We start from the raw sequence: 21,112 nt of genomic DNA, 5'->3' as shown, positions 1-21,112 counted from the left end.
AACAAGTTTGCGCTATTTATTGGAAAAGTAGCAGTATAAAGAAAAAGCACTGAAGGATCATTAGGTTGTCTCATACTGTGAAGGAAAACTAGCAACTGAGTTGTCTTCATATGTTCAGCATTTGGCAGATAATCATTCTGTAATTCTGTGGTTCTTAAGACAGCAGGAAAGTCATTGTATCTTGATTCTTTTTCCCTTTTATTTGTATGGATCCCTGCTAAGGAAACCCTTTTAAATCATACTAATTCAGGAAGCACTTATGTCCAGTGGTCACACTGATACTGTGTAGTCAGATACATGGAGATGGATTTAAACCTCTAAAGCAGTATTTTCCTGAACTCAGAACACAGTTTCAAACCACTCTCAAAATCTGGAGTGAGAATATCTGGCATCACTGTGGTTTTCTGATCCAAGTCCTCGATCAGAGTCTGTAACCTGAATTTTCTGGAATTATTTTAAAATTTTAGTCTATTTCCATTGTAACTTTATTTCGCTTCCCTCCCCCCGCTCAATCCAGATGGCATTAAAATAATTCTGTGCTTTATTATATAAACATAATAACTGAATGGCATATATTTTATAAATATTGTCTTATATGTATAATTTTACACCTGTATCATAAAGGTATCCAAAATAAACATGAATTGTTTATCCCTATTTTTACAGATGGCATCAAGCATTTATAGAATGAATATTGCTCATCATTGCTTGCTGAGTATGTGACAGAGCTGGAGGGAGGAAGAACTGAGATCTAATCCCTAACCATAGGCCTGTTCCCAGATCTATTCATCTGTAAGTCCAAATCTGCTCGATTTCACATGGTTTATTTTGCATGCATCAGAGTGGAATTCTGGTTTAAAATATTTTCTCATTATGGATGTTGAGAGGGTGTGCAGATGTGCAGGAGAATAGCATCTGAATATAAAGATAATTTTTAGAAATTGGAGTAGTAATTTTAAAATTAGTATTAATTTTGAGAATAGCATGTGCAAGTGCTGTGAATGGGAGTACTACAGCACAAACAAGGATGCAAAAATAAATTGATTAGTGACACTTTTTCAGGGAAGGATTTGGTGTTACAGTGGTTTGTAAATTGAATGTGACTCTACAGTTTTAAATTATTGTAAGAAGGACAGGAGCCATGCTGGGTTGTATTTGGAAATCTATATAGTTTAGATGATGTGTAAAAGAATGTCTTTGCTTTGCACATTAGTAAGGCCACAGTTAAGTCCTGCTTTGTGTATTTGAAGCAAAATATGAACCACCTGAAGAAAGCTAAAGAGCAAGCAACAAAAAATTAAAAATCCAGACATCTTAGACCTTAATGACCTGGGATTATTTAGCAGAAGGATGTAATTTGTTCTGCATGTGTATGATTGACAGAAACAAAATTACTAAGCTTAAATTGCAGCAAGACAGGTGCAGGTAAAGATTAACAACTTTGTAATGGTAAGACAGAAAAGTAGATTTTTGAATCTCAATTCTTAGAGGTTTTAAAGACAGGTTAGAATAATATCAGTTAGGAAGGACTTGGATATGACCCATATTTGCCTTGACCCGGGGCTGAAGTCATAAATGACTTCTCAAGGCTCGTTTCAGATGCATTTTATATGACTGTAGAATTCAGCAGGAGCTCCACTGAAATGTAGCAGCTAGGTCAGTAACCCCTGAACAGGAAACGATCCACCATGGTCTGTTATTTTCACTACTTTTGTCACCATATATATGAAACCCCTCAGTTATCATTTCTTTACTTCCGTTTTACTGGAGATATACTTAACCTTTATAGCCAATAATGCTTCACTGTGATGTGAAACTACGATGATATTGTGTCTTCTACTGCTAAGATGAGTAGAAAGCCTGGTTTTTTTCTCAGACAAAAGCAAATGGATTTAAAAGATGACAAAGAAGTGTCAAATAATTTTGTCTCTTATCATTAATCAAAGATTCAAAGCTAACAATACTGACATCAAAACAAAAATTATATTTTACATCCAACTTCTTGCTCCTGAGAGCATGCTTAATATAGAGTTAGCTTAAACTAATTGAAAATAATAAAGTGTTTGCATAATTGTATTCTGGAGATTGTTGTTGTTCAGTCTGTTGAAATCTCCTGGAACACATGAATGCAGTGCTTTGTGAACCTACTATTCCCAATTTTACCAATTTAATCTACAGTAAATCTTATTAATACTACCAGTAAGTACTAGAAATATTGCCTGATGTACTTTCAGATTAATTATGCTGGTGGCAATCTTTTCTTTATAAGAGGAGGTAATTCATTCCAACATTAGCAATTCTTTCTGAATTCACTTCAAATGTCATTATGATAGAATGCAATTTTGGGAATAATGCAAATGTAAGTTTCAGTAGCTGGAAGATATTTTTTTTAATGAGGCATGCTCTAACATATAATGCAGTTTCTACCACTGGCATGGTAAAGTAATAGAGAGACAATGAATATGATTAAATTTAGTATTGGTGTAATACATCTGAAGCTAAAGCTAATTTTAGGTAGTTGCTGTACTTTATTTATGCAGATGACTCCAAAATAGATTATTTCTGCCAAATTGTTTCTTATTAAGGTTCTAGTTTTACTTTTGTTGTAGGTATGATCTCTATGTTTACTGTAAATAGGGAGAATTTTATGTTGTATTTCAGGAAGAGGAAAGCACAGTTCAATGGCACATGTGCTCCAAGGCAAAACCTATCTGTCTGCCAGGAGGATGAGAAATGAGGAACTGGTAGCCCTGCTAATAGCTGTAATTTTCAGAAGCATCTTACCTGTATGATGGAATTTTTCCTGTTATGCCCTACTGTGCAAGACTAGCACCCCCTTTTTTTCCACATGTACTGCAATCTTGTTTTTCCCGCTCACTGAGCGATTTATGTGACCATCTAAACAGAAACAAGTTAGCTTCATTGTGAATGTGTATTTTACTGGTTTTCAATTGGTAAATCATACCCAGAGATGGTGTGAGTTGTGGTATTCTAGGCAGGACTCAGCAGGACTCATTTGGGATGGACAAAACTAATCATGGGTATACTATACCGAGTTCTCTAGTGTTGCTGGGTCTCTGCTGGAAGGTAGAGGTGTCAGTGGCCGGTAAGGAAATGACTGGAAATAGATAATATCATTGAGGGGGTGGGAGGTGGTGGTAGCAGGGTCAGGGATTCAGGAATTCAGCCTCAGAATAAGGAGGTGAAGGAAGCAATGAGTTGAGTAGTGTAGAGTTTGTCGTGCAGTCCTCTCACTCAAGTGAGGGAGGAAGAAGAAGAGGAAAAGTTACAAAGACAGTAAGAGAGAGGTCTTTAAAAAAAAAAAAAAAAGAACATTTATCAATAGCAAATGTCTGTAAGAAAGGTAGATTTCTCTTGCCCCTACAGAGCTATGTTCTGCAGTTTATTAGATGTATTGTTCTTACAAGACTCTCTTTTCCACATAGCTTCAGATTCACAGATAAAGCAAGGAAACCAGGAAGACAAACATACTTTTTCTCAGAATGGTCTTTCTGATGGGAAATATCAAGCCAAGAAGCTATTAAAGTCGATATATTCCTTATTAAGATTTCCATAAACATCTTGAATATATAGAATAAAAGCTGTAGAGAAATAGTAGCCATGTAGAAATATTCCTTAACTTTTCTAAGCATGTAAATCAAGGAGGACAGGAAAAGAAATACTATTGGACAAATCTAGGACAAATACTTAACTAGCATGAATTACTGATCGCTTTTCTTTGTCATTTTGGGATTATGTTTTCAATATGTCCCTTTGGAGAATTCTTTAATGCCTGTTGCAAGTTACTCTGGTTAAAGTGCTCTAACCTCCTGATATACCTGAAAAGCCAGTGAGGAGGAGACAGTACAGAAGATGATGTATAGCCAGAGTTCGTATCACAATTATAAAGCCTGGCTTTTAAAGGCTTTTTTTTTTTTTTTTTTTTTTTGCTTACATAGTGCTGTGTGATGAGAGAAATTATCACTAACTGCCTGTCTTATATTTTAGAAGTGTCTTGACTTCTGAGTGTTTAAACTTGTGCCTTCTATTACAATTAGTTTCTGTATCTATTAACATTAATTTATAATTTGTATTTTATTTTTATATTTTTATTGATTCTGTATATCAAAATTGTAACAGCTTAGGCCCAGGTTATTAAATAGATAAATCTATTGAAAAGCTAAGTTATTTCTTCTGTATCTGAATTATCCTGTCATTCAGACTGAACCTTGTTGTGACTATGGGACTTGTGAAAGTATAAATATTCTGTAAGTAGGCACAGTCCAATAATTTTGTTTTCTGGCAGTAAGCTTTATGAAAGAAAAGCCATCTTGCGTTCAGGGAGAAAAAAAGCTTCTGAGCTGTAGAGAGACTGGAGACTTTTCCTGTTGTATGTCTTGGTTGCATAGGGACTACAAACAAGACACAGAGTATGTGTTTTAAGCATCCAGCCAAACAGTGGATTTGTGCTCATTTCCTCCTCTGAAATCTGTGCAACCCCCCTGGAAAAGCATAACTATGTGAAGAATGATGACTGTATCATGTATTTGAAATATATGCTATATATTTAAATTGCTTGTTACAGAGACCACAGAACATTTTACATCTGGAATACTTTTTAAACTTAGCACTATGTTTATCAGAGACCCTGATCTTTGGTTCTGTGTGAACACCGCTCTTAATTTCTCATCTGTGTAGCTGAGCTGGAGTGTAATCCTTTAGGAACAGTTTCCTTGATTTCTTGGTTTGGGGCCCAGGTGTGCGACTTCCTCTGTCTAATTCAAGCTCCTCTGAAGTTGTTTGAGAGAGAAAGCAGGATAAAGCCAGTGTAACTGTGACTACCCTGTTCTGTCCCCTGCAGTTCTGGTTCAAGAGCCCCCTTGGCTACTAGTGCCGTCGCCTAGAAGCTGTGTCTTGTACCCCCTCGGCTTTGGCACATACCTGCCAAGAACTCTTTGCCTGGATGCTGCGCTCTTTGGGAATAGAGTATGCCTATTCCTCTCTGGTAAATTGCTAATAACAGGAAGGAATCTGTCAGAGCCTGATAGTGTTCTCTCTCATCCCATCAAACTCTAATTAAACAATGTATTGTGTCAGATCTGCAGTGCATGTTAAGTGGATTCTCTAACTTGTGTTATTGGGTTTTCTCTGACAGCTAAGGCAACTTTAGTAACATCTGGTTTTCACCTCTTAGGCCTTTTATATCTTCACCAAAACTACAAGATTGTTAACCAGGTTTTCTTAATGAGACTATAACTTTTTTATCAACATTTAAAAGTACCTTTCCAACATCTGGACCAAGTATGATTAGAGTTAATAAATGATTTCATCATTTGGTTCTCCAGAACCCAATTTAATCTTACTACATTCTTGAAAATAAATCTTATACAAGACCATCCTAAATGGAAAAGATGGTGTTCTTTTATTGAAGCTGAGTTAGTTGAATTGTATTTTCTGATATGAATCTTTGAATCCCCAAATTTTGTAAAAATACCTATGAACTGACATAACAAATTGAACAAATTGAACTTAGGTTGAGAATCTGAACTGCTCACTGCTATATTTAGCAGAGTTTACAAGTTTGTAGTGCCATCCATAAAGCCATAAAGATCAGACACTTTTTCCAGATTTTATAGTTATAAAACTAGCTGCAAATTTCAATAGTCAAGACATTTTATAAAATTAAATAAATACTAAAATAGATATGGTCTAAATATAACAATTTTCTGTATATGATATGCTTAGCAGGAACTTGGCATGAATATTGTGTGCTCAGAAAACCGCATACCCTTTAGTAATGTATTTTGACCTGTACATGGCTGGTTGTGTTGCTATTTGCAACAGGTAAGGTTTGGGCCTCTTAATAGACATTGTGCATGTAGTCATCTTAATTTCTCTTTAGCAAACACCTGCATCATCTTTAGTCCAGGTTCAGGATTAAGGGGAAGGAATCCATGTGACTCAAACAGTTCACAAATGTAGATGCATTACAATGCTGGATTTAGGGAACATTAAGTGTCAAATGCTAGGCATGTATTTTATTCAGTCTTCACCGAAACTATCAAACAGGAGTACTGCTATTACAAAATAAATAATGTGAAATTAATAAGATTGCCTCAGAAACAGACTTCTCTGAGCTCAGCTGGTGATGGGATAATGGAAAAGGGTGCTATTTATGATCAGCTATTATAAATTAGTTGTTGTGCTGCTGTAACACTACCAGGTTCCTTGCTTTGGTAGAATAAAGTGAAACACTCCAATCTGGGGAAGATTCTTTAGTGTTGGTTTGGATTTTTTCTGAATTTGGACCAGAAGAAAAGTTTTACTTCATAATTGGCTATAAAGCTTATAGAGAGCCATCATTTTGAACATTTATTCAGAACACATTTTTAATCCAGTGCAGTTATCAACTTCAAGTCTGACTATAGGAAGTATGAAATGATTGATGCTGCAAGAAAATACGAGGACTTTCCAGAAGATGTGTTGTTACACATGTTGGTATGTGTTCTGACACTGAGTGATGAGTTGAAAGCACTGTTAGGCATAAAGTAGCAAAGCAGAGAAAAGAGGAAGCCTTTGCATTTAAATGATGTAGTACTATAGCAACTAACACCAAAAAGGCCTGACTTTTCATTAAAAGACTAAGTATAAGTTTAATTACCATCAAACTTTCTTCTAAAACCACAGATAGGTTTGTTTATTTCCTTTAGCTCTCAAGTGTTAAGAGATCTTTCTTAGATTTGAATTCAAGGTAACTTAAAAATTAATAGCAAATAGAGAGCACACTTTAAAACTTGTGTTCTGTGGTGTACTGTGTCTTCCTCCTTGTGTCTTGTGTCTCTAATATCAAACTCTTCATCAGTGAACTCTGGCACCGTTTGGAAGCCAATCCTGCTTCCGCTGGAGCTAAAGACAAATTTCTTCCTTAAAGGAAATGAAACTTGATCTTTTAATATTTTATTTTCATGTTAAACTTGTGTCTTTTTCTGTTTATTCTTCATTAGCGATCAATTTCAGTCTGAGCTCAGAAATTGCATGAGCTAAAGGAACCATATGTTTGAGATTTTTTAGGAAAACTTTTCTGATTTGTCAAAATTCCTTTGAACTAGGTTTCTGGCATGATCTTCTGTAATTATTTGAAATGAGCTATTTGTGTGCCAAGGAACTGAAGGATTTCAGTTTACTGTGGAATATGTGAAATATCTTTTAAATAATTTATGATAAAGCAATATAATTAGAGGTTTATTAAGCTATAATTTGATGCTTTAAAATAAAACAGGAATGGTGCAGCAAAATGCTTTTAATTCCACTTGCAGTGGAGCGTATCTCAGCTAGCCTATGTACTCTTACCTTAAAAATGGATCAGCTAGAGTATTGACAGCAGTTTAGTTCTGTAAGCTTGTAGGTCTGCTTAGCTTGGCATGACAGTGGTTTTTTTCCCAGTTCTCTGTTTCAGCTAGCTTGAAAATCTCTGTAGGGCATTACCTTGAGAGTACATGTAAAAAGATGTGGGGGAGGGGAGTGTCCATACCTGTAAGAAGGAAAGTTTCTGCAGTAAGCTGGAACTATTTGAAGCACTCATGGGGGAATGTGTGCTTTAAATAAGAGAGAGGCACATAGAATCTTTTTGAGTCCATTATCTAAATGGGTATCTTCATCCCTCTAAGAAATGCTGCTTTTCAAGAAGCAAAACCATCTACCCAACATGTACAGTTGGGTGTACGGTATTGATGTGGTCAGGAAAAATGGGATGCAAATTACAGATTCAGTTGGACCTGTAGGATCTCCCTGTGTCCATCTAGGATGTGGTGTGGAAACTATCCCTATCACCTGAGAGGTGTCCCACAGAAACAATGTGAGATTTTAACTTGCAGTGTGCTTCATAACCAGAACAGTGATCTAAATATAAAGATTTATACTACAAACCCATATATGTATTGTCAGAAAAGTCTCTACCAATTTGAGATGACTTAAGTTATGACAGAAATCCAAGCATTAGGTCTTCAGCTTCATGAAAGAGCCACAAAGTTTCATTAGAAAGTACTTAAGGTCTTGCCTGTCATCTTGCACTTCTCCATGTTTCATCAAATGTTTATTTCTTTTACTTAGAGCTGCGTAAACCATATTCTTCCTCAAAAATGTATGCTGTTCCCAGAGACAACTGGGAAACTAGGGAAATCAATAGTTAGCAAAATATTGAAAGTTGTTGGAAGGATTTAGGAGCGTAATTCATTTGCATGGGACTTGCAACTGTAATTTTGAGGATAAGTTTCTGGGACAGCTCATTCCTGCAGTCATATGGTTACAATCAATCAGACAAAATAAAAAATGTTATTACAAATCCATGCAAAACCAACTTTACTGAGTAAGAATTGATATTTTTTCACAGAAGAATGAAGTAACATGGTATATTTTATAATAGTCCCATTCTCTCATTTTTTGAATTGGATGGTTGGTGTACTTTCAAAGGCCAGATTTGCCATAATCATTTGTCTGACTTGCTTACACATAGATTATCCATATTGCAGCCTGTTTCTTAATAAATAAGTTTCTTAATAAAAAAGTTTCTGTACAGGCTTCACAATCATTCTGATCCAGTGATTCTTTTATGGGTTGTTTTTCTTAGACAGCTGTAGGCTGAATTCAGGTTATAAGGGAGGACACAAAATTGCGCAAATGTATCTTTTCTAAATATCTAGGAATAAACACATTGTCTAGGAAAACAAACAAGTATGTTTTTCACACTTACCACTTCAGGAAATGATATGGTTATAAAGGATGAATTACAAATTTATATCCTGTAACAGAACAGGAAAAAGAAAAAGGCTCATAAAAAGGTAGCCAGCAGTAAGACATTCTTGATTTCAAAAACAATCTACAACCATGCCTACCAGATGGTTTTGTAAAAGCTAAGAACAAATGGTTCAGACTCAGGTAGCTCAGGCAGTTGGAACAATCCTCTGAATTTTTAAGTACATATGTAATCTTCACTAAACTCCTAAAGCCTTTGAGATTTTCCTATTAGTGGAAAAAAGCCACTGTTCCAAATTACAGCCTCTAAGAAAATGGTATGCTGCCAGGACTTCACACAGGAAAATAACTAGTCCTGGAATTGAAACAGATCTTTTTTAAACAAGCCTAAAAATCTGAACAAACTGCGCTCATTCCCTTTGTGAAGATCCACCCTTGTGACCTAAGCAGGCTCTGCTATGACCTAAGCAGGATCTGCTAGCCATATACTGACAGATATTATGCAAATGCTGCATGTGCTCTCATTTGGTGACTTGGATGCCTTCAGCTGTGTTTAAGATTTATCTAAAGCTCAAAGTAGAGAGCAAATTTGTCTTCTGCTGGCAGGAGTGCTGCACTTGCTTTTGAAACAACATTAATCCTGAGCAGAGACTACCCAACTGAGAACATTTATGAAACTCTTTTTTCAAATACATGCCTTTAGTTAAGAGAGATGTTGAAGACTGAGACCTACTGAATCTTTGCTATGCAAAGCCTTGAGATAAGAGCAGGTGGGATGATGTGCAAGAGTTTGAACGTTAAAAGAGGAAGACCTAAACCTTGACTGAGTCAAGATATCTAGACAGAACTGAAAGATTGGTTGTCAAACTGAAAATGAAATAAATCTGGTTGTTTCACTCACTGTGTATGCTTCCCCCATGTTAAGCACTCAAAATTTTGCATTTCAAAGTTAGAATATGAATTGTCTTGAACTACTGTCCTACAGCTTTTCTAAACACTGTAGATGTTATATACAATAAGCAGAAGGGACAGGAGGTGATCAGTCTGACAGCGTGCAAGACAGCTTGTGCAAGTGGGATCCTCACCACAGGGCAAATGAGGTGCTTTGGGTGGGAAAACTTAACTTGAGCTCTGAGCTGCATAATGAATTTATAAATGGTATCCAGATTAAGCAGCTTAAAATTAGTTTGCACATCTCATTATACTTTTGTAACTCATCTTATATGCAGTATGAGCATATTCATAGTAGCTGTCTGAAGACATTCATTAAGAAATGCAGATTTTTTTCAATATTCAAAGTATTATTTTTGTTTACAGTCTCCCAGCTTTTGTATTTGCAACTCTCAAAGTTAGCTTTATACCTTTAGGCCTTGAGACATTTTTTCACCATCTTGATTACGGAATCAGTCAGTTTATCATTTGACTGGAAAGACAAGAATGAAAACACAATTTAAGCTTTCCTTAACAAATGATTCAAGGATGAAACACACTTCAACACAACAGCTAAGAGGAAATGAAATCAGATTTGAAGAACATTGGCACTTTCTTCCAAAAGTTTTGGGGGCATAGGGTACAACTGAAATTTGAAGGTAAGCCTAATATTCAGAGACAAGGAGATGCCCAGAAGGTTATGAGAATAACTCCCTGTATACATTATGAAAGTCATTAGCAATATTAAAATTTCTTAGTCTAACTCAGTAGAATCAAATTTTACATGGACTTTGCCTGATTTGCCCCAGAATATTTGGGGAAAATTTGTCTGTTTACATGAATTCACATTTAGCTGTTTAGACAAAATCGCCTATCGTCCTAGGTGATACTCCTTTCTAATCTTGACTACAAAGAAAATTATGCATCTATCAGCTATGGTAATGAATTTGGAGTCCTATAACTGTGTGCTATTATTCTTCATGTGGACACAGTTAACAATGCCAGTTATGCTTTAGCTTTTGTTATCTAGCATATGCAAATTCTCAGCTAAACTGGAGAAAATGACTTTTATTGCAGGAAGTTATGCCAATGTAAATGATAAAGCTTCCCATTTAGAAACAAGTTTATATAGAAAAGGCTTCATAGTTTGATGAAATTTGCAAAGCATATAAACAACTAATAATTATTATTTGCAAAGCATATAAACAACTAATATCAACACATTATTAACAACATTCTGCACTTTATGTGTGAACTGAGACATTCCCTTTAAAATTGTTGTGGCAGCTTCAAATTTCACTAGAGTAGTTATAGAAAGATCTGGACCGTAACTTCTCTTGATACTATATAACTATGCATGAAAACTATCTCCCATAAATATGATTGAACTTGAAAATATAAGTACTTAATTGTGAATGCAGCTTTCAGTTCTGCTTTTATACTTTTAAAAAGTTTTTGGTTATCTTCAGTTAGTCTGCTTTGAAATTACAGTTGACAGGAAACAAGGAGCAAAGATCAGCTACGGAGAGGAAGGTGATTTTGTATCTTTGAACACTTGGGACAAGTCAAAGAAAGTGGAGCCGGTGCAACTTACTTGGGAGTGAAAAGAGTAAGTTTATTAGGAAAGGTTGTTTGCTCCAACTCTGACTGTGTAACCCTGAAAAGATTTAGCTGTGTGCTTGCCTTGGTATACATATCATTCAACCTTCCATAGTCTAATATTGATTAAGAAGTGAAATGTTTTCTGAGAGTTGTTGCTGTTGTTGTTGTTTGGTTTTTTTTTTAAATAAATTACAGCGGGCAGCTAATGGCAGCTGTGAACTCCCCACACAGGCATGAGGTAGTTCTCCGCAGTGGAACAGCATGTATCTGACATACATTACTCCTCATGCTTTCCATTGGCCCATTGACTGCTACATGTTTGTTTAAAAATATCATATTTTAGAATAGCTTCACAGAAATTGGGACTAGCACAATTAGTCAGTAACCTCAGAAAAAAAGAGGGTAAAAGTATGCAAAGCTGACGCTTCTTTACAGTGTATTGTAAATACTGGAAATAGCCATCTGCTGCTAAAGTCCTACAGTGGTAGAGAAAAACAGTTTGAAAGGTATCAGAATGCAGCCATGAGCTGTAAAAAAAGCTAATCTGAAATGAAATAATCCTGTTCTGATCTCTGTTTACTACAGTGATGTTGATGAACAGCACCAGTGAATCATGAATTGTAACCTACCACTGAATTCATCAGCCCTGCTAGGAAATGGAAATCTCCAAAGTCAGGTAGGAGATAACAAACACTGCTCTCCACTGCTGCCTCTCCTTGATAACAAGTTAACTTCATTAGCAGAACTCGGAAGCTGTTTGCCTATGTATGTGTGTTTTATGTCTGCTGTCACAAGCTTTTTCTCTGGTTGGGGCATAAGTTTTCTTTCCTGGAAATATTCTGGATTTTAAGGAAGCATGTATACTCAAGCCTTTCTCTCAGTGGGATATTGTAATGTGATTATATAAAGATCTCTCTCCTCTTCCCATCTGTTTAGTGTCACAAAACTTGTGGGAACGTTATATCTCTGAGGCCATATCCCTCTGTCAAATTATGTTAAAATTGAGCAATGTGTTCCAAAGCTTGGAGGAGATAAACAGTGTGAGGTTATTATTCACATTTCCTTGGGATCATGCAAAAAAAAAAAAAAAAAAAAATTCATCAATGTTCCATATCTCTATGACAGAAAAACAATATAACATCATTACAAAATTTAACTTATAGGTTTGTAATATCTATTAATTATGTTAATGCTGGTTTTGTGTTACTGGACTTCCATTTAAATGGAATAATGTAATTGTTACTTGGGCTTCATGAGCTATGTTTTTGACTCAAGGTGAGTAATGTACTATACACCTCTAGTCACATCGTTGGAATTAGGGAGAAAAAGGAAATTCTGCAAACAAGACATTGATTAATACTGAACACTAGTCTTTTTTACTTACGTCCACTTTTCTAGTGTCTGATGGTAAAACTGGAGATGCTACCATAAACACTTACTGAGGAAAAAATACTGCTTACTCGGTTTTTCTTTTCCAGGTAGAATATTACATCTGACAATGCAGTCAGTGAGGGGAATCACTCAATCAGAACAGATGCAAAATATGAAGTTTCTCAATTAATTTGTTTTGTCTCCCTGTTCAGTAATCATAGATTTTGATTTCAAACCCAAAGTTTTAAAAATATTGTCTGTTAAGAAATTTTCACACCATGAGAATAGGTTAGCTACTGGGGTAAATGAATAAATGAAGCTGAAGAATTGCCATCAACATCCCATTGGGCACAATTTCCAGGTTTCAAAAGTTTTGGTTTAACTTGCTGTAGCTTGGTGGTGCTATGTCTCAGTTTTACTAATTTGGTGGTGATAATATATGTTCTCCATCAAATTACTGCCTTTTAGAATCATAGAATCATTTAGGTTAGGACATTTGAGGTCATCAAGGCTGTCTGTTAACCCAGGACTGCCAAGTCCACCACTAAACCATGTCCCTAAGCACTGCATCTATGTGTTTTTTAAACACCCCCAGGGATGGTGATTCCACAACATCCTCAGGCAGCCTGTTCCAATGCTTGACCAACCTTTCAGTGAAGAAATTTTTCCTAATACCCAATCTGAACCTCCTTTGGCACAACTTGAGGCCATTTCCTCTTGTTCTGTCACTTGTTATCTGGAAGAAGAGATACTCCTTCAAGGTAGTTGTAGGGAGCAATAAGGTCAATAAGGTCCCCCCTGAGTCTCCTCCTCTCCAGACTAAACTCCAGTTCCCTCAGCTGCTTCTCATAAGACTTTTGCTCCAGACCCCTCAGCAGCTTTACTGCCCTTCTCTGGACACACTCCAGGACCTCAGTGTCCCCCTTGAAGAGAGGGGCCCAAAACTGAACACAGGATTTGAGGTGCGGCTTCACCAGTGCTGAGTACAGGGGACGATCACTGCCCTTGTCCTGCTGGCCACGCTGTTTCGTATACAAGCCAGGATGCTGTTGGCCTTCTTGGCCGCCTGGGCACACTGCTGGTCATGGTCAGCCAGCTGTTGACCTGCACTCCCACGTCCTTTTCTACCTGGCAGCTTTCCAGCCGCTCTGCCCCCAGCCTGTAGTGCTATGTGGGGCTGCTGTGACCCAAGTGAAAGACCTGTTCAGCCAGGGCCCTCAGGTTCCAGAGCAACATACCTATTGTATAAGGGTACCTGGGAAGGCAAAATAGGCCGGGAGGTGATTCACCTGTTGCCCCAAGAAGTGACATGTTTCCATTCCTCCCCATCACTTAGGCCCCCTCCATCTGCCTGGTGGTGAGTAGGTAGGGGAGCCTTTGCTTCTTGATATGTCCATGTGATGCGTTTGTCTCAGTGATATTTTCTTTCTTACTATCTCTGCAATTCAGCATTTGAGTTACTTTCCTTTTCTGTCCTTGTTCAAGATACCAAGTCCTTCACAGAACTAAATTAGGTAATTGATAAAGTCATGTGTTGGATTATGTTACTCATTAAATTGCATGCAGTACAGGTTCCCTTTTGACCATGAACTCAAAGTGATGATGTATAGCTGCATTGCCTATGTTAATGGAATAGCTAACTTTGTTTTACGTTGGAAATGATCCATTGCTCTGTTGCGGGGGTGGAAATGTTTTGCCAGATAGTTTTCCTATTCTTACTAAGGAAACAACAATTGCTTTTTAACAATGCAAATGAAGAGCATCAGCATGACAGTTCTCTCAATATTTGGCGAATTACATATGTTTGACTTTTTGCAATCAAAATGAAACTATTAATAGAGCTTAATAACACAAACAGTTCTTTCTATATTTCCATCCAAAAAAATTTCCATCCCACTTTCTCTACCTTCTCCCCCCACAGCAGCACAGGGGGGTGGGGAATGGGGTTTGGTGTCAGTCCATCACACATTGTCTCTGCCACTCCTTCCTCCTCACACTCTGCCCTGCTCCAGTGTGGGGTCCCACCCGCAGGACACAGTCTTCCACAAACTTCTCCAGCATGAGTCCTTCCCATGGACTACAGCTCTTCACACCCTGCCCCAGCGTGGGTCCCTCCCAGGGGGTGCCAGCCTCCAGGCACAGCCTGCTCCAGCCTGGGTCCCCCGCAGGGTCACACGTCCTGCCAGCAAACCTGCTCCAGCCTGGGCTCCTCTCCCCTTGGGGCCACAGGTCCTGCCTGGAGCTGCTCCAGCACAGGCTGCCCACGGGGTCACAGCCTCCTTTGGGCACCCACCTGCTCCAGCAGGGGGTCTCCATGAGCTGCAGGTGGGGATCTGCCCCACATTAACCTGCGTGGGCTGAGGGCACAGCCTGCCTCACCGTGGGCTTCACCACGGGCTGTCGGGGAATCTCTGCTCCGGTGCCTGGAGCCCCTCCTGCCCCTCCTTCTGCACTGACCTGGGGGGGCTGCAGGGTTGTTGCTCTCACATATTCTCACTTCTCTTTCTGGCTACAGTTGCTCTTGAGCAGCATTTCCCCCAAACCCCCACCTTCTTAAATACGTTATCCCAGAGGCACTACCATTGTTGCTGATGGGCTCAGCCTTGGCCAGTGTTAGGTTCGTCTTAGAACCAGCTGACACTGGCTCCATTGGATATGGGGGAAGCTTCTCGCAGCTTCTCACAGAAGCCACCCCATAGCCCCCCCACTATCAAAACCTTGCCATGTAAACCCAATACGGATTTCCAGAATAGGATTCTCGACTTTTAGAAGCTCTTGCTCAAAAAGCTTTCAGTTTTTGTTACAAAAGAAATAAAAAAACCTCTAAGAGATCATACGTTTTGGTTTAGATTGATTTTTTTGGTACTTGGCTGTTCTCTGGAATACACTCTCAAACTGCCTTTATTTTTTCAGTTCTCTGCCCTTAGTGAAACCTCATGATGAACTCATGCATTTGTCACATTTTTAACCTGATGTTATCAGGCTTTTTCCTCACACTGATAAATTGTGTTGGCTCCAGTGAATTCACCTCATTATAGTATTTGCATATTTTCTAGTAAGGATAATTTTCCTCTGCATGTCTTTTCTCTTTCTCATCTACAGTCTGTGACTTTTCTAATCGCTAATCAGCATTGACACAAGTTTGGCAATGTGTAGGCTTTTATACAACTGTTAAAGATGCAAGAGCATTCAGTTGCTGCAGTCAGTGATTTATCTCAGCGGGCGGTGCCAATTTCTCTTTTGTTTGTACTTGCAAACAACTGAAAATCAATCGCATTCCTCAAACCTTTTGGTGGATAACACTGGTTGTCTTCTTGTAATGGTTGCTCCCTGTGCTGCTTTTGTTTGACTTTGCCTTGGAACTATTCTGTCTCAGATGTTTGGGTTGTTTTCTTTTGTTAGGCAAAGAAATGTAATATCATTACTTTTACTCATTACCATTCCATCCTACTTAAAGAGTAGCCAAAAAAGCTAACCTAAAACATCTTTTCTTCTGCTCTTTGATAGAGAACTCTTTTGCACTAAAACTGTAAGACTGACTGACTGTTTAATCTGAGATTAGTTACAAAATTCTATTGAATTTTGACTTTGCTTTATGTTTTATTGGAAAACACTTTTCTCATGTCTTATGTTATTGTCAAGGCCAGTAGTCCTCAGATTTCTGCAGCGCAGTCTTAGTTAATTCATGCTGTGGGAAATGGCTAAGAAAATGCTTCAACCCGACAGCTGCTTCTGAATCAGCAATTGTCAGAAACTGGGTACCAGCAAAAAGGTAACCTCTCTCTGCAGCTATACAGAGAAACCATCCTGAAATCTCCTGCAGTTGTTTTCCATCTACACGCTAAGTTTAGCTCTGCTGGAACCTTTGACTTGTCCATTCTTCACCTCAGAATTGTCTTACCTTTTTTTTAATAAAAAGACCCCAACTAGTGGCATGATGGAGACATACTCCATTTAAACTGCTTAGATTTGATTTTGTTCTGTCTCTGGTTCCATCGAGCTGTTCATAATAGAAGATTTCACAGCCTTCTTCCTGCTACACGAAAATCAATTAAAGACAAACGGGGTAAAAAGGGATGTAAGTGTGTGTGTGTGTGACGTATGGAATTAGACTCTATAACTTGAAAGTTATAAAGTAGGTATGTTTATTGCGTGCAGATGCACAGGGGATCGCTCCTCCACAAGCGTGCATGCCCGAAGTGACGAACCATCTCACATTTATACAATAAAACAAATGAATATTCAATTAACGTCTATACGTATTCATTACCTAAACCAGCTTACTCTCGCCTCATATGTTAATTAGCTTATCAGTCCTTTGCCTGCAATGTGGTGGTCTTGCAGCTTTGTAGGTGATTCATGTTCTTGTGACCATCCGATCTTCTCCAGCAAGGAGACTTAGCACTCCCTCCCTCTAGATAGCATTGGAATATCTCTCATCCTTTTCTCATTCCTTTTAAATAGCCCCTTTGTTAGAGGAAGAAGGGCAGGTGTCTCCCCTTTGTTAGAGGAAGAAGGGCAGGCGTCTCCTCAAAGCTGTAGTTGTCTCCTCAAAGCTGTGTGCCTATGTGACCAGACACCGCACCCATGACTAGTCACCATACCCACATTCCTGGGCAGACATATGCAATCACAGTCGGTGTCCATTGTCCCCATTTCACACTATTTTTCCATATCATGTGTGTGTCAGTAAATGTAAATTTGTGGTGGAGGGTGGGGAAGAAAAAAATTATAAATGAAAAAGATGTTTGTAATTTCAATGCTTATTTTAGGTAAGTAGTGTTAACAAAGCTTAGTGTAGTCTAGGTTTCCTAAATAGTTTTTCATAATACTGAAATGTCCTGGATGATGATGGATTGATCAGAATATGCTCTATCACTGCAAAAGCTAGCAAATTGTTTCTAGTATGTTTGCTGCTAAGACACAAGACTTTTGCTGCTTGTTTTAGATGGAAAAACAAACCAGTGGACAGCTTCTCTATTGTACATGGTCGGCATTTAGGGAAGGATGTAACTTTAGAAATGTACTGATGGCTATGATTGCATTCTCGAGAAGAAGATGGAGTGTGTTTAGCTTGCTGTTTAACAGGAACATGAAAACTTGTCTGGGTGAAAGATGTTGATGGTTTTATCGATAGGGCTCAGTAAACTGTAAAGTATATGCTGTCATCCATTATATACACTATAAATTCATGTGTTACCTTAATTAGTTTAAAGCTGTGCTACACTGTCTTGTATTTCATTTTCCCAAGCTTGTTTCAGCTAGTTTTCGTTTTTCAGTTTCTTCCCTCAGATGTTTGTGGCTGTTGAGAGAATTTTAGAATTATTCATTATTTTCATTTTGGTGAGTAGGTTAACTATTGATTTTAGTATTAAAAAACAGAACCGAAATGGCTGAAGGAATATTAGATAAAGACACTCTTTCAAAGCCATTTATCTTACATGCAGAGTGTGTGTTGTGAGAGCATGGCCAGTGAAACAAAAAGGCGCCAGCAAAATCCCCGGCAGTGAATGTAATTACATTGTAATTGTTGCCTTTGCAACATGGCACTGTAGAGATCAAAAGTATCAATGGGTTCAAGAAGGGATTAAGTAAATTAATTAGGGATGGGATTCCTGAAGTGTCTCCTGAGCTCTGGGAAATGGATTTTGTTTCCAATTCTGCCTGTGAATGGTTCTGCAGCTAGAGAAAATACACACACCCTCTTGGATGTTGCTGAAAATGTGGTAAGATTGGTTTGGACCTGCAGAAATGTAGATAACTGATGTTGTCAGCAACTGCACTCTCACTTTACTGAAATGGTTTTGTGTCTGACATGTCTGACCTTTATTTGTCAGAATATTGACTTGGGTGCAAAAGTTTTTCAAGCTCTGGTCCAAAGCTCAATGTGATTTTATCTCATTTTAGAAAAACACAGTATCTTACCTTGTCTAACTTAAATCATCAAGGGTTTTGAAGAAAAAGAGACTTACTATTTTGGCAAAAAAGACAGGATTTTAATTAGAAAGATAAATAAACAATAATTAAAATGAGGACAAACTAAGCCATCTATTTTAAAGTATTATGGATTACTGTAATAGTAAAAGGAAAGAGTAGATAAATAGGTAAAATGAAAACTTCAATCACTGGTTTTTCTAGGTTTTTCATAATTTCAAACAGCTTACATACAGAAATTCAGATTTACAATTAAAAAAGGCTTATCACAGTTTGTATAAGAAAGAAATAATAGAATACAATGGACGTTTAAACCAAAACCTGCAATCAGCATTGCAATTGTTATTGTTATCATAAACTATTATATTAAATGTCATTTCAGGGTTAGGTTTACCATGCTTCCTCACTGAAGACAATTCCTTCAGCTGCTGGATTTGGCTGAATAGGTCTAGTGCTTTTCTAGAATCATTTACCTCAGATTGTCTCTGGGAAGTGCTTTAACCCATTTGGCAGGAGATGTCTCTCTCTTATTGCAGCTGTTCAATTTTGTAGAAATAATTAAATATTCATTTGAAAAGGTATTGGCACTCAGGTGTTGCCCCTGCCAGCTGAGTGCCCTAACCCCAAAGCTATAGACTCATTTTCAAGGCTCTCTATTTGTTCCAATAAATATTTCAGTGTGTCATGTAAAATTGAACAACTTGAAAAGGACTGACTTCGAGAGATCTGTTGCAGCATGGTAAAAACATTCCTCCTGTCATGTATAAGAGGCAGAATGAAGTTCATAGTGGAGACATTAGATATGAGGTGTATTTGAACAAGAGTCATCTCACACCCCATATAAGACTCATAAGTGCTATAAACTCAGGTATAAGGGAAAGGATCATTGGTTTCATACTGCTTTTTACTGTTGGGGTTTTTTTTGCAAACTCCCCCTGTGATTACTTTTTTAAAAAAAAATTCAAAATGGAATACTTATTGATTTGTCAAAAACTTGAAAACATTTTAGTGCTTATGCAAAAAGAAAGATTTCTTGTTTTATTCAGAGACTATAATTCCTACATTATGGATTGATGTGCTGTTGCATTCTAACCTGCTATTGAAAGCTGTCCCCAGCCAAGCATCAAGAGCAGGAGATGGGAGTTTATCTGTTCATCTCTCCAGTGTATGAATTCAAAACTACAGGAGGGCTATTCAAGTGCCAAATAATATCTTCCATGTGTGAAATTAAAAAGGGAAATTAAGTAAGAAACAAGAAAATACTGTTGAAAGTTCCAAGTGCAATCACAAAAGCATAAAATGAAACATTCAGGTGTTTTTCAGTAACTTTTTATTTCCCCATTGCTAATGTTCTGCCAAAGCTGTCCATAGCATTTGGTTCTTGCCCTGTGATGCAATAAAAAAATAGAAGCAAGAAGGTTAATAGCTGAAAAAATAAATCACATTAGCTGAGTATTAAAAAAATTAATATTTGGGAAGATTGGGTGGAAGATGTTATTCAAATTTTGAATTTAAAATCCTATTAAAATCTTTATGTCATCTGTAGTTTAACAGATATTTGTGTGAACATGCCTATATATATATATATAGGGATAAGTATACAGATATAAACAAACCTCTGGGTTTTTCATCCTGTTAGTGTCTTGCATTTTGGAAAATCAGTACTTTTCTGTTTTCTAAGCTTTCACAGAATCTTACAATGGTCAGGGTTGGAAAGGACCTCTGGGGATCATCTAGTCCTGGTAAAGCAGTTTCACCTGGAACAGATTGCACAGGATCATGTCCGGGTGGGTTTTGAATGTCTCCAGAGAAGGAGACTTCACAATCTCTTGGGGCAGCCTGTGCCAGGGCTCTGTCACCCTCAAAATAAAGAGGTTTTTCCTCATGTTCAGATGAAACCTTCTGTGTTGTGGTTTGTGCCCGTTGCCCCTTGTCCTGTCATTGGGCATTGCTGAGAAGAGCCTGGCCCCATCCTCTTGGCATTCACCCTTAAGATATTTGGAGACACTGATAAGATCCCCTGTAGAGGAATTATAGAGGACTGTATGAAAAAAAAATTTGTAAAAAGGTTGTAATGATTGTTAAAAACATAAGGTATGAAATGTTAAACAAAAAAAAAAAGAAAGAAAGAAGGGGGAATTGTAGAGGAATGAAGCTGGGTTAATTAACATTGATAATATACAGCTGTGGGCTGAAGGGGGGAGATTGGATGATGTAGATAAATTGCAGCTGTGGTTGCTTCTGGTAAGGGGCTGGGCAGTTAATGAAGAGGGAGTTGCTAAGGAAGAGAGACGAGGAAGAAGGTGAGTGAGTGCATGCATGTGCGTGTGCCCTGGGTGAGCATAGACTAGGAGAAGGCAGCAGAGGGACTGGCATGAAGAGTGTGATGGTAAAAGACCTTGTTGCAGCTTGATAGTTTGGAGAGTGCTGTGACAATTCCTCGTCAGCCTTCTCTTCTCCAGGCTAAACAGTTGCAGCTCTCTCAGCCTTTCCTTATAAGAGAGATGCTCCAGTGCCTTAATCC

Source organism: Falco rusticolus, chromosome 10, assembly GCF_015220075.1.
Source record: "Falco rusticolus isolate bFalRus1 chromosome 10, bFalRus1.pri, whole genome shotgun sequence".
Taxonomy (NCBI): domain Eukaryota; kingdom Metazoa; phylum Chordata; class Aves; order Falconiformes; family Falconidae; genus Falco; species Falco rusticolus.
This window is presented reverse-complemented; position numbering follows the sequence as displayed.